Consider the following 15437-nt stretch of genomic DNA (forward strand, 5'->3'; position numbering starts at 1 on the left):
ATTCCGAAGACGAAACTAAAGAGACCTTGGTGTTGTTGGTTACCATATAGTTTCTCCTCTACAAATATGTTCTTATACTGCTCTCAGTAAAAATCTGTGGTAACATTTTCGGCAGAAATATTATAATACTGTTGATAATGTCCTGTCTTATCGAATGTGTCTTTGATTATTTAATTTGAATACTTTTTTTCAATTTATTGGTTCCTACATCATTGATTGTCTCATAGTTGGTCTGATTGTACGGTTGACTCATTGTCGATTTTGTTGTCTTTTTAATTCATTCAGTGTTTAATTTGGTGATTAAGTGTTAAATTACTTAAATCCTTGTTTGATTGGTTGAATGTTTAATTCTTTGTTTAATTGGTTCATGGTTTCTTTAATTCCTTGTTTAATAGGTTCATAGTTTGATTACTTATTTAATTGGTTGTTTCTTTGATTGATTCCGTATTTAATAAGTTTAGTGTTTTTTTTATTCCTTGTTTAATTGGTTTATTGTTTGATTAATTCCTGGAGTAATTGGTTGCTTTGTTAGATTTAGTGTTAATTGATAGCTTGCTTGATAGATTTGATGTTTCATTAATTCAGCGTTAAATTGATTGGTTATCTTATTGACTTTTTGTATAACTAATTTTTTAAAGACGGCATATCCTAGTTTAGGTTTAAAATATACCTATCTTCTGTAGGCAAATGAAAGTCATAAAATGCTTCTTTGAAATTCCCACAGATGTTTTCTTCTTAAAGCAAATTTTAATATACAAAAAAAAAGTCAAAATGTGAACTCGAACACTAAAATCTTTATTTTTCTTTCCGGACGCATCATGTTAATTGTTAATTCAAGTAAACACGTTGTTTACATCTTTATTAAGAAATAGAAACTCAATAAGTTACAATATTAATGTTTAAGCAGGTTATGGCAGCACTGTTTTTGTAATTGTGCCTGATGAACACTTCGAAATCGAATATATCGCGAATTCCTGATATGACTCACTTTTGACATTTAAGTTGAATGTTTCACCCTATTAGGAAAACATTGCCGTAACATACCAAAGTCATTAAAAAGGTACTTTATGTGCACTGCGTTACGCTCAGCACCGAAAAGGATATACAGGAAAACATAACTGGCCTGTTTAGGTGTCACTATAATGGACCGAAAGAGATGAGCATTATGTATGCAACCTGCCATTTCAGTCAAATAGTACTGTAAAATAGCCCTTCATTTGACCTATCCATGTAGTCGCTGTCCTGACATGGTCCAAATGTGTTTGTGGGGTGTTAACCAGTAGTATCACCACATAACTCCACACATGCATCACATAGAACAGTCTTTGAGGGGCAACTTCTTCCAAAAATGTCTGGCTGGTTTCACATTCACTAACAAACAAAAATCGTTAATTTTGATATTTATTACGACATTAAATAAGACAATTTAGGAATATCATTACACAAATGATTTTCTTAGGGATTTGATTGAACCTGAACCATCCACATAAAGCCGTTCCTTTTATGTATTTAGTTCCTAGATTTATAGTTATTAGATGTCTAAATACTATTATCACTAAAGATATTGACTATTTATGTATCAACAGTGCAAACAAGCTTTCGACAAGCTATCGTTACACAAATGTTTGCTTATAAAACAACAGAGAATACCGACATGATAGAAATAATCGATCAAACTATGGCAACGTACGAACTAATAATAGATTTGTCTGAAAAGCGTAGGCTATTGCAAACGAAAATGGAGTTAGACCATGTGTTCCAGCAGGGTAAACGTCTTCTAGTTCCATAGCCGATGCCATTCATCCAAAATTAGATCATAGCCAGGTTAGGTCACATCCTCAAAACTAGGGTGGTAACGAAGGAACCAACAAGCACTGGACACGAAAGACTTCATATCGCACGAGGAAATATGATACGTTCTAATGAGATGACGATGTGACAATAAAACGTCCCCATGGACTCAATCTACCTGCATAAACTTTGTGATTTGAGTTTTTAATTCCCGTCTACCCTTTCAGAAATTTTAGCGCCGGTTTACAACATTATATGATTAAGATTTTATTATTCACTTAGAACAATAAAATGCGTTTTACGGATTTCAAAATAATACACAAGCAATAAAATACTTTGCAAGATGGACCAATTAAAATATTAATGTTACATTTTTCGCTTTATTACTAAAATTAAATTGACACAATGACTTATAGACAAAGAAATTTTCTTCAATAACACAATAAAAACATTATTGCAACAACGATATAAATTGTAACAATATAATATGTATGGTAATCTATTGTTTGTATGGCCACTTCGATTAAAAACTTCTAAAAGATGAAAATCAATACCTTGCATATAAATGCATGAGAAATTTTCTTATCAATTAAGAAACTCTATTGTATTGATCATAACCATAGACATGCCGTTCTAAAATAAAATAGCAAATATTATTATCACAATATCAACACCAATGCAACAATGATATATTGCAAGTGTTCAAATTTTCAATTATTCTATCGAAACTCAAATTAAAAACTTGTGTCAGGTAAAATTCATTTCAATACATATACATGTATGTATACATGGAACTATTTCTTTAAAATCAAGGAAACTTTCTTCTATAAATTTGTATTGCATATGGTGAAAGCCGTTTGATTGAAATAATAAACTATTAATCTTAATTACATGTACACGGAATTTAGTTAAATGTACTCTATTTATCACTGATAATTTAGTAATGGATCGGTTTGTCCTCTAGAGAAGTTCTGTGTTTGAGAACCATTGCTGTATAAATCGATCTTACGTTGCTTCATGAAATATTCATAGAAACCATCAGTCATTTGTATAGTATTCATAAAAATGTTCGCGTAACAAGATTTATCAAACATATTTTTAACAAAAATTATCTATTTACTATCTATAAACGCTTTTATTATGAAACTATCATACATATTTTGAATAACTTTTAAACACTTTTATATTATGATCCCACTCGCCAGACTCTTTCAAATACTTTATGAAAATCAATAAAAGTACAGTATTAATTTATAACTGTTAATTGTTACCGTTCAATTACATTTGATAACAACTTTCTTGTGTATGAGTACATTATCCTCTACTCAGAACTCAAAACACATTAATGTATTTTAATTAAAAGTCCTTGTTCATGCTTAAACGGCACATCAGATACACGATTTAATAGATAAATTAAATAATTTGATAATGGTGTTGGCATTACCCAGTTGACCGAGCCACCACTGTATATGTATCTACCTTGGAGTAGCAGATTAATTATTCGCTTGGCCATTCACTAGACAATGGCAAAAAGTATGAATAAGCGTTCACTGCTACTGACGAATAATATAAAGTACTAGAGCCCTCTCCTCCGTCACCGAATAATACAATGTACTAGACCCCTCTCCTCTGTCACCGACTAATATAAAGTACTAGACCCCTCTCGTCTGTCACCGAATAAAACAATGTACTAGACCCCTCTCGTCTGTCACCGAATAATACAAAGTACTAGACCCTTCTCCTCTGTCACCGACTAATATAAAGTACTAGAGCCCTCTCCTCTGTCACCGAATAATACAATGTACTAGACCCTTCTCCTCTATCACCGACTAATATAAAGTACTAGAGCCCTCTCCTCTGTCACCGAATAATACAATGTACTAGACCCTTCTCCTCTATCACCGACTAATATAAAGTACTAGACCCCTCTCCTCTGTTACCGACTAATATAATGTACTAGACCCTTCTCCTCTGTCACCGACTAATATAAAGTACTAGAACCCTCTCGTCTGTCGTCACCGAATAATTCGATAATTCAACACTTGAGTAAAATAATGGATTTGTATACAGACCACGGTGTACTCTGAAAATAATTCCTGTCAATATTTCTGTAGAATAAAGAATAAAGATGGTGCAACTATTGACAATAATTATCTGTAACAAAATGGATGACAATGTACTGTCTGATGAGTGTACTATCCACACTATACCATACATCAATCCTTCCAAGAGTACATCACCGAGCTCAAGCATTGGATTGGACCGCAATATATCATGGGAGTTATTGATCATATATATTATAATATCTTACACATATTACATATCTGTATTCGAATTCAATTAAATCTTGGTGTACAGAATCGAGTTTGGCCTTAGCTGTGTCATTATATTTGTTGGTAGATTGTACCAGCTCTACATGATGATTTCACAACAGACAGACCCCCCCCCCCCCCCCCCCCCCTATGTTAAGAGATATGTATCATTTTAGAAGTTACCCTTCGAAGTCATTTCAACAGCTTTTAGGAGAATGGTACGTCATAACGAAACCTTATTTCTAAATCAAAAAAGCTAAAACGAGGGGAAACATTAAAAAAAATCATCAGATTCCACGGAGTCTCCTGAAAAGCAAAATGAGGAGACGGTCGAGTATTCCGGGAGAGAAAACGTCTCCTGCTTTATTGCTTCATCGCCGACAACGCTTTGTAAATAAATATCAAATACATGCCATGTAACATTCTCCAAAATGATAATTGGAAAGTAACAACTGGCTTACTAGGTTAGATAATTACAGTTTAACACAATGAACCTTTAAGTTGTCATGCTTGGTCGTTGTTAGTAATCATCGAATTAAGCTTCCTTCCTCGCTTTTAATTTCTCTAGGTTACATCCGAACGACATGGTCAATAGCATTTTGTTATTTAAAGACTGTAATTGTCACACTACAATCAAATTAAGAACATGTCTAGAATCTAGAAATTAAGCTATACCCATCTTTCCAAACCATACAACGTCAGGAAGAAATATAACATATCATGCCATAAGTGAATTTTGGAAAAACAAAGGTGGGGTTTCGAGCAATGTTAATTTCCCGTAGGAGTCGGCCTAAACATTTGTTTACACTTAGAGACAACTCATGGCTACATTTCTTTGTGCCATTTAAGTTGGTTCCCTTGGCTATACAATTAACCACCGAAATCAATCTATGATGCACTTGCCTAATTAACTAATTACGTAACAAAATTACTAAATTACTAGAACGCAGATTGTCTCAAGGCAAATAAAAATAATTCTTTATTTTAACGAAATAGGAAAGTTTGAACCATACACTAAATACCAAAATACTAAAACAGTACGTAAACCGCCGAGGATGTTCGTTTTTTAATCATTTTTTGAAACAGGCGTCTTTTTTATGACAAAATGACATTTTGAATTTTCAAAATTATTTAGTGCATATATAGCTTCATCACTTATCCTAATTCTGCCCAAAGATCAACATTTTTCCGCTTGTGAAAAGTGTTGATTTGTGGTTTTGATGGGTGTCATCCCAATGACTTATTGAACGGAAGTGGACATAACAGACCACCCTGTAACACTCCTAACCTTTATGGACACATGTGCCTTTCCTAATATATAAAACCAGTAGCACGCGTACAAATAATGCCGATATATTTAAGCTCTTATAGTGACCATCGCTGTATTGTAATTGTAATTAGGATGTTAAATATGGCATATTACATTACATTACCGATAGTGACTTAAATCTTAAAACGATATACTCCATACACCCCAATCTCATTGTTCTTTTGACATTACTTTTGACATTTTCTTCATGATTTGAAATGTTATTTTAAAGCGTTTCTATCCTTTTTACAAATTCGCATCTGACGGAGACTTTAAAGACCTTATACAGTACCTTTAATAAGAGAAAGGTGTGTAGGTGTGGAGTGTGATGTTGTCTTAGGAGAGACATGAAAACCACGCTAGAGACATCAGACTTCGCCAGCACAATTGGTTGCTTGATGTTTTGAATGCTGATGGCAATAGCTTTACTGATGATTCAGAGATTGAGTGCGAATTGTTTCAAGAATTATCAGAAATGAAAGTCGCAACCTGGAGATCAAAACGTTGGTGTTGATGATGAAGTGGTGGAGCCTCCCATTGTTATCTTTAGAAGGTCTATGTTATGGCTAGCCTCCCATTGTTTAGAAGGTCTATGTTATGGCTAGCCTTCCAACGCCAAATGCACACTATGTATGAATAGTTACAATTAAAATTCGATCATTTTGCCCAAGCGCGCAAAATACCAACTTACCTTTTATTACAAACTGTTTTGTCCTTGGTCCCCACGTAATTGTTCACATCATCTCATAAGGAATGATCTTAATACTAACGTTGAAATTCGCACTGAAGAAAGCTTCGCGGCTACCTTCCAGATCAAATGATATCCTCAATGATCTTTAGAGATATCACACATGCTACAAATGAAGGATCTTCCTTTACTCTGTGTTTCTCCTCTCTTTGGGATCCAGATTATAGAGCCTGGACACGTTGGACTAGAACACAGTTTCTAGAAATTCACTGGTATTTACACTCCAGAGACGAGGATGCAATGCTGTTCTTGGTAAAATTGAGAACGGACATATCCTTAAAACAACGTTCAACTCTTTCTAACATGTCAGTTTCCAGTATATCGAAAACATTTCATTCCATAGTAAAAATATTAGACATACTAGTAAATATTATTCCATTGTTCCTTAGACGTGGACATCTTGCAACAGAAAACATTCTGTAGCACATCACATTGTTCTCCGAAGCATTTTTGGCAAGCGGGCCGGTGTCATACTTGACGGTACATATATCTTTATCCCTAAATTCTGATCACGAACTCCAGAGAACATCCTACTGTGACCAGAATAAGCGGATTTTGTGGTTTAATGTGTAAACCATGGGGTATATACCTACATAGACTTTACTATTTACATGTAGGACACAGCATGCATTTCGAAACCAGTAACCCTTTGGAAACCAGTAACCCTTTGGAAACCAGTAACCCTTTCAAAACCAGTAACCCTTTGGAAACCAGTAATCCTTTCGAAACCAGTAACCCTTTGGAAACCAGTAACCCTTTCGAAACCAGTAACCATTTGGAAACCAGTAACCCTTTCGAAACCAGTAACCCTTTCGAAACCAGTAACCCTTTGGAAACCAGTAACCCTTTCGAAACCAGTAACCCTTTGCATCCAAAAGTCAAAAGGTTTAAGACAAACCTCAAGTAATGTAGATTTCGCCACCAACCGTCATCTTCCGGGTATTAGGTATGGTCGCCATGGACAATTAGAACTACGATATAGACCAACACTGACATGGTCAATCAGAGAAGGCCATATGGATTCCAGATTTGAGGTTTTTGTAGTAAAACCAATGTTTATGATATAATACTCACCACCATATAGATAATAGCGTATCGCCTCCGGCAGCCCATAATTTGCAAAACAAAAATGAAAATAAATATCCCGTGAGAGGACCCTTAATGCCCGATACGAACGCACCGCGCATGACCCAAAACCTCACTTCCGCAACCAAATAAATTGGATGAGGAGACGAGAGGAGGAGGGTGGGAACTCTAGTATATGGTGGTGAGTATTATATCATAAACATTGGTTTTACTACAAAAACCTCAAGTTTATTTCAATAATAGCTCACCACCATATAGATAATAGCGAATTTGTCTTACCGTAGAGGACAATGACCTCTTGAAAAGACCGCAACAAAGACATCAGTTAAAAACCCCTTAAGGGTCTGGGATATTTACAATAAAACTCTTTAAAAAACAGAAACCGCAATGGAACCTCCCTAAGGATTGACTGGGGGACAAGTGACTGACTGAGCAGTGACAAGAGGACCCAGAGAATATAACCCATCTGCATGGGAGGACAGCGACCGCAGATAGAAGTCTGCAAAGGTGTTGCGGCCTCGCCAAAAGGCAGATGCCATGACCTCATCATATGAGGTTCCATTGAGAAAAGCCCAAGAGGCAGATAGAGCCCTAACTTCATGTGCCCTAACCCGAACACTGTCACGAGTCTCTGCAGTAGACCCCTCATAGGCTTTCTGAATAGTTTCACAGATCCACCTGGAAATAGTCTGAGAAGATATATCAGACTGCTTTGCCTTGATGGACAAGAACAGACGAGGTCTAGGACCCTGCCGCCCCCCCCCCCCCCCCCCCCCCCCCCCCCCCCCCCCCTTAGTTTTATCAAGATAAAACTTCAAAGCCCTACAAGGACAAAGTAGCAGATCCTGATCATTGGGACCAGAGACAGCCTTTAAGGCAGGAATCTTAATAGGATCTGGTGAAAAATTGGGAACCTGGTTTTTCGCCAAGAAGGAGGGGTCAGTGAGAAGGGTTACTAGGGAATAGTTTCGTGACCACCTGAGACATGACGGAGAAGAAGAAAGAGCATGTATTTCACTTCTCCGCCTACCTGAGGCAAGTGCAATCAGGAAAACAGTCTTCCAAGAAAGGAACTTAACAGAAGCAGAAGCCAAAGGCTCATAAGGAGACCTTGTAAGAGAGTCCAAAACTAAAGCCAAGTCCCACTGGGGTGTCAAGATTCTTACCTTAGGCTTCTCCAACGAAAAAGACCTGAGGAGATTAGAGAGAGTGGAACATGTTCCAACATCTGAACGACCCCGAAAAGAAAATACATTGGCTAAGGCTGAACGATAGCCTCGAATGGTGCTAGGCGCTAGTTCCCTAACCTTAAAAAGGTAGAGGAAAAACTCCGCTATTAACTGAATAGAGGCACCGAGTGGATCAATCTTCCTGCTGATACACCAACTGCAGAAGACTGACCATCTGGACTCATAGATGGCAGATGAGGAAGATCGAATAGATCTTGTGATGCCATCGGTAACTTCTGCAGAAAAGCCTGCCTGCAAGAGACAGACCGAGATAGCCTCCACGCATGAAGGTGTAGGTGTTCCGGATTGGGGTGAAACTGTCTGAATTTGGGCTGGCTGAGGAGATTCCACCTGGCCGGAATGGCCAAGGGGAGATCTACCAGCAAATCCAGAAGAGCCGGAAACCAAGGCTGTCTGGGCCACAGAGGTGCTATCAGGAGAACCGAGCAATCGTGATTCCTGACCTTGTGAAGTACCCTACCCAGGAGGTTGAATGGAGGGAAGGCATATGCCAGAAGACCCTCCCAGCTCAGGGATAGAGCATCTACTTCCCAAGCCAAAGGATCCGGAACTGGAGACACGAACGTCTGAATCTGGAAATTCAGAGCTGTGGCAAACAGATCTACAAGAGGAGTCTCCCAAACCATGCAGATGGCCCTGAATATAGACCTGTTCAGGGTCCATTCTGTGATAACTGGACTCCGTGATCTGGATAGCGTGTCTGCTAAAACATTCAGGTGCCCTGGAAGATGCCTCACTGAGAGGGACAGACCCATATCCTGACAAAGAAGAAGAATCCTGATAGTGAGGGCACATAGCTTGTGAGACTTTGTACCCCCCTGATTCTCCAAATAAGCTACCACTGTAGCATTGTCTGTAGCCAGACAAATGGACTGATCCTGCAGCAGAGGCTGTAGGGACTGAATGGCTAGCAGAACTGCTCTCATCTCCAGCACATTGATGTGTTCCTGGAGTTGAGCCCCCTGCCAGACCCCTGAACGACACTGACCGTTGAGGTAGGCACCCCAACCCGTCATAGATGCGTCCGTATACAGAGTTACTGTAGGGGACGCTCTCTGAAGAGAGACGCCCTTCAAAACATTGGCGTCCAAAGCCCACCACATGGCCGAGGCCTTGACGGAAGCTTCCAATGGAATCCGAGCATCCCACTCGAGGGATGCAGGTTTCCATTTGGAAAGAAGAAACATCTGAAGAGGGCGAATATGGAGCCGACCCAGGGGTACGACATCCGAAAGGGAATTGAGGAATCCGAGAAGCCTCAGAAACCACCTGACCTGAATATAGTCCAGACTGTTGAGCAGAATAACCAACTCCTTGGCTTTCTGGAACTTGGATTGAGGAGGAAGAACGACGCCCCGATCCGTAAGGAAACGGTTTCCCAGGAAAATGAAGTCCTGGGATGGAAGAACCTCGGATTTCTCCCGTGAAGGGATAAAACCTAGGCGCAGAAGAGTTGTCAAGACCGACCTGGTGCTGCAACGCAGAGAGACTGGGTCTATATGCAGCATCAGGGAGTCGTCGAAATAAATATGGATATCTACTCCGCGACTGTGTAAATAGCCCACAACCACCTGAAGTAGCTTGGTGAACACCAAAGGGGCGGTGGTCAGACCGAAGGGCATGGCCTTGAACTGGAACACTCTGCCCTGAGAAGTGAATCTCAGGAATTTCTTGACCGATTTCTTTATCGGTATATGGAAATAAGCGTCCTTGAGGTCGATTGAGGTCGCCCACATACCTGGAGCTACCGAAGTCAAGATACTTCGAGGTGTCTCCATTTTGAAGTGTGGCGAGACTACATGCTTGTTGAATGCACTGAGGTCTATAATCGGACGCCAGGCCCAGGATTTCTTCTTGACAAGAAACATCCGGGAGTAAAAGCCTGGAATCCAGAGTGACCTTGGAAGCTCCTCCACAGCACCCTTGGCTATCAAGGAATTGACCTCGTCTAAGAGGGCTTGAGCCTTCTCTACATCGCCTGGTGGAGGAAAGAAGATAGGGTCCACAGACAGAGGAGGATCCTTCAAGAGAGGAATACCTAGACCCTCGGAAACCACCGAAATTGCCCACTTGTCCTTGGTGAGCTCCTTCCATTCTGGTAGGAAGGAGGATAGACGACCCCCGACGGGCAGATCTGGCTTTGGAAGCTGGAGACCTGACCATGGATCGTCTAATGGGGAGGACAAGTGACAATGAGGAACCGAGGGACTGAAAGAGTCAGGAACTCTGTCCCTTCTTGCTGGGATTCTTCTTTCCACCCCTTCCCCCTCTGTGACTCTGACTGCCCCGACCCCGAGAAGAGTGCCCACCTCGAACAGCCGAAGCTACAGGAGGCTGAGTCTGAGTCTGAGACTGAGTTGTCTGAGCACCCCTCTTAGGCTTACCTGGACGCTGCACCCGGCCAGGTTTAGGCTTAGCCCTAAGCTTCTCAAGCCTAGCTGAAGCCGCCTTGTTATTGTTGACTCGGTCCATGACAGAGGTGAGAATACCTCCAAACATTTCTGAGCCAGACAACGGAGCAGTCATGAGATCGGAAATGAATGGCTCACCTACAGCTAGTCTGGGCTTCAGAACTGCTGCACGGCGGGCCAAAACAAAATCAGCAAGAACTGCCAAAATGAGCGCGGTTCCATCCATGTGGGCCCGGTTCATGGCCTTGCTGAGTTCAGCCAGAAGCTTAGTCTTGTTAGGCAGGCTCTCCTCAGAATGAGAAGATGCTACGAACAAAGCAGAGGAAAAAGAATCTGCATAAGCCAGCACATGAATGGCAAGACGAAGCAGTCTTTCCATGCGACTATGCTCCTTAGGAGATAAATGAACAATATCATTTGATCTCCCAGGCCAGCGATGGTCTAAGATAAGATCCACCTTGGCTGGAGTAGGTTCAACTGAGGAATTGTGCACAGAATATCGAGAAGGACTAAACCCCTCGATATCGCTAACCCCTAGAAGCAAACCAGAAAGATCCTGCTTCCTATTAGAAGAACCTTTGGCCTGCAGAACCTTTTCAATTTGGGCCAATGCTGAAGAGACCATAGTCCCTTCAGCCAAAGACCTACCTGATGCCTTAGCTTCTGGCTCCGAGGGAAGAAAGGCACTTAAAGTTGAAGTCCTTTCTGGGAGGCTAGAAGCAGAGGGAGGGGGACAAAATTCAACTCCCAAAAGGGAAGCAACCTCCAAACGAAGGCTACGAAAGGAATCAAGATTCCTCTCTGCCTGAGATGCAGCCAGACCTAAATCTGAGTCGGGGTTATCAGCCTCAGAGTGAAAAGACTCATGATCTGACCCCTCGGTAGGTACTGATGGGAGCCATGAGCGAGTCTCGGCATCCACATCAGACCCAGCATCCAACGACAGAGTGTCCCCATCATCAGGCAAAGTCAGCTGACCAACATCCTCAGTCTCGGACTCCTCAAAATCCATATCCTCAGTCTCCTGAAGATCAGTTTGAGGAGACTGGCCAAAACTGGAGGTTGACCGAGACACAGTCTGGTCTGGAGCCTCCATTCTCCTACACTTAGAAGCAGAAGAAAGGCCAGCACTAAGATGAGAGAAGTTGTCTTTACGCTTAACCCTGCTGGGAAGCGATGACCTGGGAGTCTCAGCCAATGTCTTCGAGGGACGGTGAACCCTTTTAGACTTAACAAGTCGTGAGCGAGAAGGGGGGGGGGGGGGGACCCAACTCAACACCTGACTGATTATAGACAGCTGAGGAAACCCAAGGTTGACCAGTGTAACCTTGAAAGGTTTGACCATACCCAGGGTATGGAAATCCCATAGACTGGGAGGGGCCCCAGTGTTGGCCGAAGCCAGAATACTGGGGAGAAGGCAACATTCCGACACCCGCAGGACCAGGAAATGAATTGCCCCCTACTGGAGACCTGCCTGGCCAATATGGCTGAAAATGGCCAAAATTGCCAGGAGACTGCAAACTACCACCTAACCCGGGTGCAGAATGAGGGTAGGGATAAGGTGGGGGATGCCCTGGAGCACCCATAAACCCCACTGAGCCAGGAGCTCTAACTGGAGGAGGACCAGATAGAGGCAAGGCAGACCTAGGAACCGACGGGTGCATAACCCCGGAACCCAAACCAGACTCAAAATACGGTAAACCAACGCCTGGGAGTGAAACAGAGACACTCCCAGCTCCTAGTGCAGCCTCTCCAGAACCACCGTAAAAACTGGCAGTACCAGCCGGCCTACTGTCAGTGGGTACGCCGGCACCCCTCAATGGGGCCCGGGTCGCATGACTGGCCTGTTCGGTAACCATTCCGCTAACGGAGATGGTACCTGGACACTCGCTCCCTTCGACCTCCAAGGAGATTCCCGGTCGAGTGCCCTTCTGATGACCGATAGAACCCAAAGGCCCTACCGCCTCAGAAATATGTGTGTGAATAGGCTCCTCTGTAGCCAAAGAGTGCCTACCACTGTGAGACAAAATTACTTCCCCTTCAGGGGGTAAAAATGCCTCACTGCCAGATGGGAGGCTGACAACAGCACCACACTGGACTTTAGGTTGACGTTTACTGTCTGCCCCAGACTTAGCACCCTTATTACGGGCGACAGACTGATGGGACAACACCCTGTCCCACAAAGTGTTTGACCATGTCAAACAGACGGAACACATGTTGTCCCGGGAGCAGCCTCGGCAGGTAGAACAGGTGTCATGGTCATCCCCATCGAGGATGACATGACCGCAGTCTCCTGACCGAGTTTTTGGACCCGAAGTAAGTCTCTTACCTCGCATTCTGCTAGGCGGGCAGCTTCCAGCAAACGAGAAAATCCAGCCAAAAAACGGAAGAAAAATCCACCGATAAAATTACGGAAAAACGTCCCGTAAACTGGAAATAAGTACAGAAAAGTACAAAATGAAAAAGAAATAAAACAACTGAGTTGACAAAAGCAAAACGGTAGCAAATAAAGCGAGAAAAATAGACACCGAAGTGGTCTACTAGACCGCGGTACCGTAGCGAGACAGTCCACGTGTGCAGTAACCACTCGACAAAAAAGACGAAATACGACACACAAACGGACTGACAGTTCAAACGAAAATGAAAAAATTGTCAACAAAGATGAGAATAACAAATTACGAAAGCAAAGCAAAAGAAAAACTAGTTAAATGCAACAAAAACCCTGGGAAAACGAGCTGTCGTCAAAATCCTTCTGGGATGATGGCTGCCATAAGCGGAAGTGAGGTTTTGGGTCATGCGCGGTGCGTTCGTATCGGGCATTAAGGGTCCTCTCACGGGATATTTATTTTCATTTTTGTTATGCAAATTATGGGCTGCCGGAGGCGATACGCTATTATCTATATGGTGGTGAGCTATTATTGAAATAAACTAGGTGGTTTAATGTGTAAACCAACTTAAATACATCATGTAGCGTTCTTGTCAGAAAATTAAAATCAGCCGTTGGAAGAATATTTAACATCAGTGGTTATCAGGGAACATGCATGGCGACCATTTTGAAAGTAAAATTTTCACTTTATTATTGTAGGTGTCAGTCCCTGTGTACTAATGAGACCAATTTTACAAATTGTTTCAGTTCACAGCAAAACATTATCCCCTACGCTCGTTTTTCTTCTAAAAGTTACATAGCAATATCGTCAATTAAATTTAATTACTTTGCACAAACTCCTAATTACTATTTTGCGTAATTATTTTTTACTGTTTTCATTTCAAAATTGCAACTTCCTGCTTTGCATATATGAAATCCAAAATGTTGTTCATGCTTAGTTTTCTCAAAACAATGATGAATTCATATTGTAGCATTTTCCTGAAAAAACAATACGAAGTTATTATTATTGTTTTATTTTTTTTTTATTTTTGTTGTTTTTTTTGTTTTTTTTTTCACAAAAAGGGCGATTTAATATTTCGTAAGTATATGTTTGGATTTAAATGCCTGTAAATGTAGGACTACGGAGGCTACCAATATCGCATACAAGCTATTGTATTTGCTACTTAGGCCATTTGAAACCCCACCTTTAAAAAATACTTGAAGAAATGGAGATAAAAGTAGGGAAGCATGACCCGAGACATCAAAACCATTATAATGGAGATTGTGATAGAAAAAGTTGGCATGCATTTTTCCATGGGCACACATACACACGTTGACAGACATCTAAAACCTTGAACATTGCTACGGGAGACTGCGGACGCCACCTAGGCTTACCATATATGGCTTGGTTAATATACAGCTTATACATACTGGTCCATATATGGTATGGCTAATTGAAAAATACCTTACTTTGGAGAACGTTTTGATCGATAATGCACTTTACCAAAGATACATGGCTGCTGTGTTTAGTGTTTTTAAGGATATATTTAACCATCTGATGCGATTATCGGATAGGTCTCCTTTAAATGTTAGGGCTTTCCAGCTTGATACCATTTCTATCTCTAACATCCGTATGTTTGTAATAAATGTCTGTTTACAGCTGCATAAAATTGGACGAAACTGGCTCTAAAGCATTCTTCAATATTCTAGAAATAATTTGTAGAAATTTCGATAGGATACGATGCTGGTTACTATCTCTCTTTTTATTTTCAAAATAAAACAGACATTTCTTACTTTGATGGTAAAGATGGTTAACTGTTCATTAAGTCCATACTTGGATTGTGAGGCATTGTCTTAAAGTAAAAGAAACAACATTTTATTTTCTAACTTTTGTTATATCAAACATGTGCAGATTCGAAGTCTACACCTAGAAACGTTCTGAAACGTGTTCATCCAATCAAAGAGACATGAATGACGAGACAAATGGAAGCGGTGAAATGAAATTGGTGTTAAGGTGAAGATGAGTAACCTCGCTAATGCTTAAATGAGTAACCTCGCTAATGCTTAAATGAGTAACCTCGCTAATGCTTAAATGAGTAATCTAGTTAATGTGTACATGACTAACCTCGCTAATGCTTAAATAAATTACCTCGTTATTGTGTACT

Source organism: Pecten maximus, chromosome 10 (genome assembly GCF_902652985.1).
Source record: "Pecten maximus chromosome 10, xPecMax1.1, whole genome shotgun sequence".
NCBI classification, from domain to species: domain Eukaryota; kingdom Metazoa; phylum Mollusca; class Bivalvia; order Pectinida; family Pectinidae; genus Pecten; species Pecten maximus.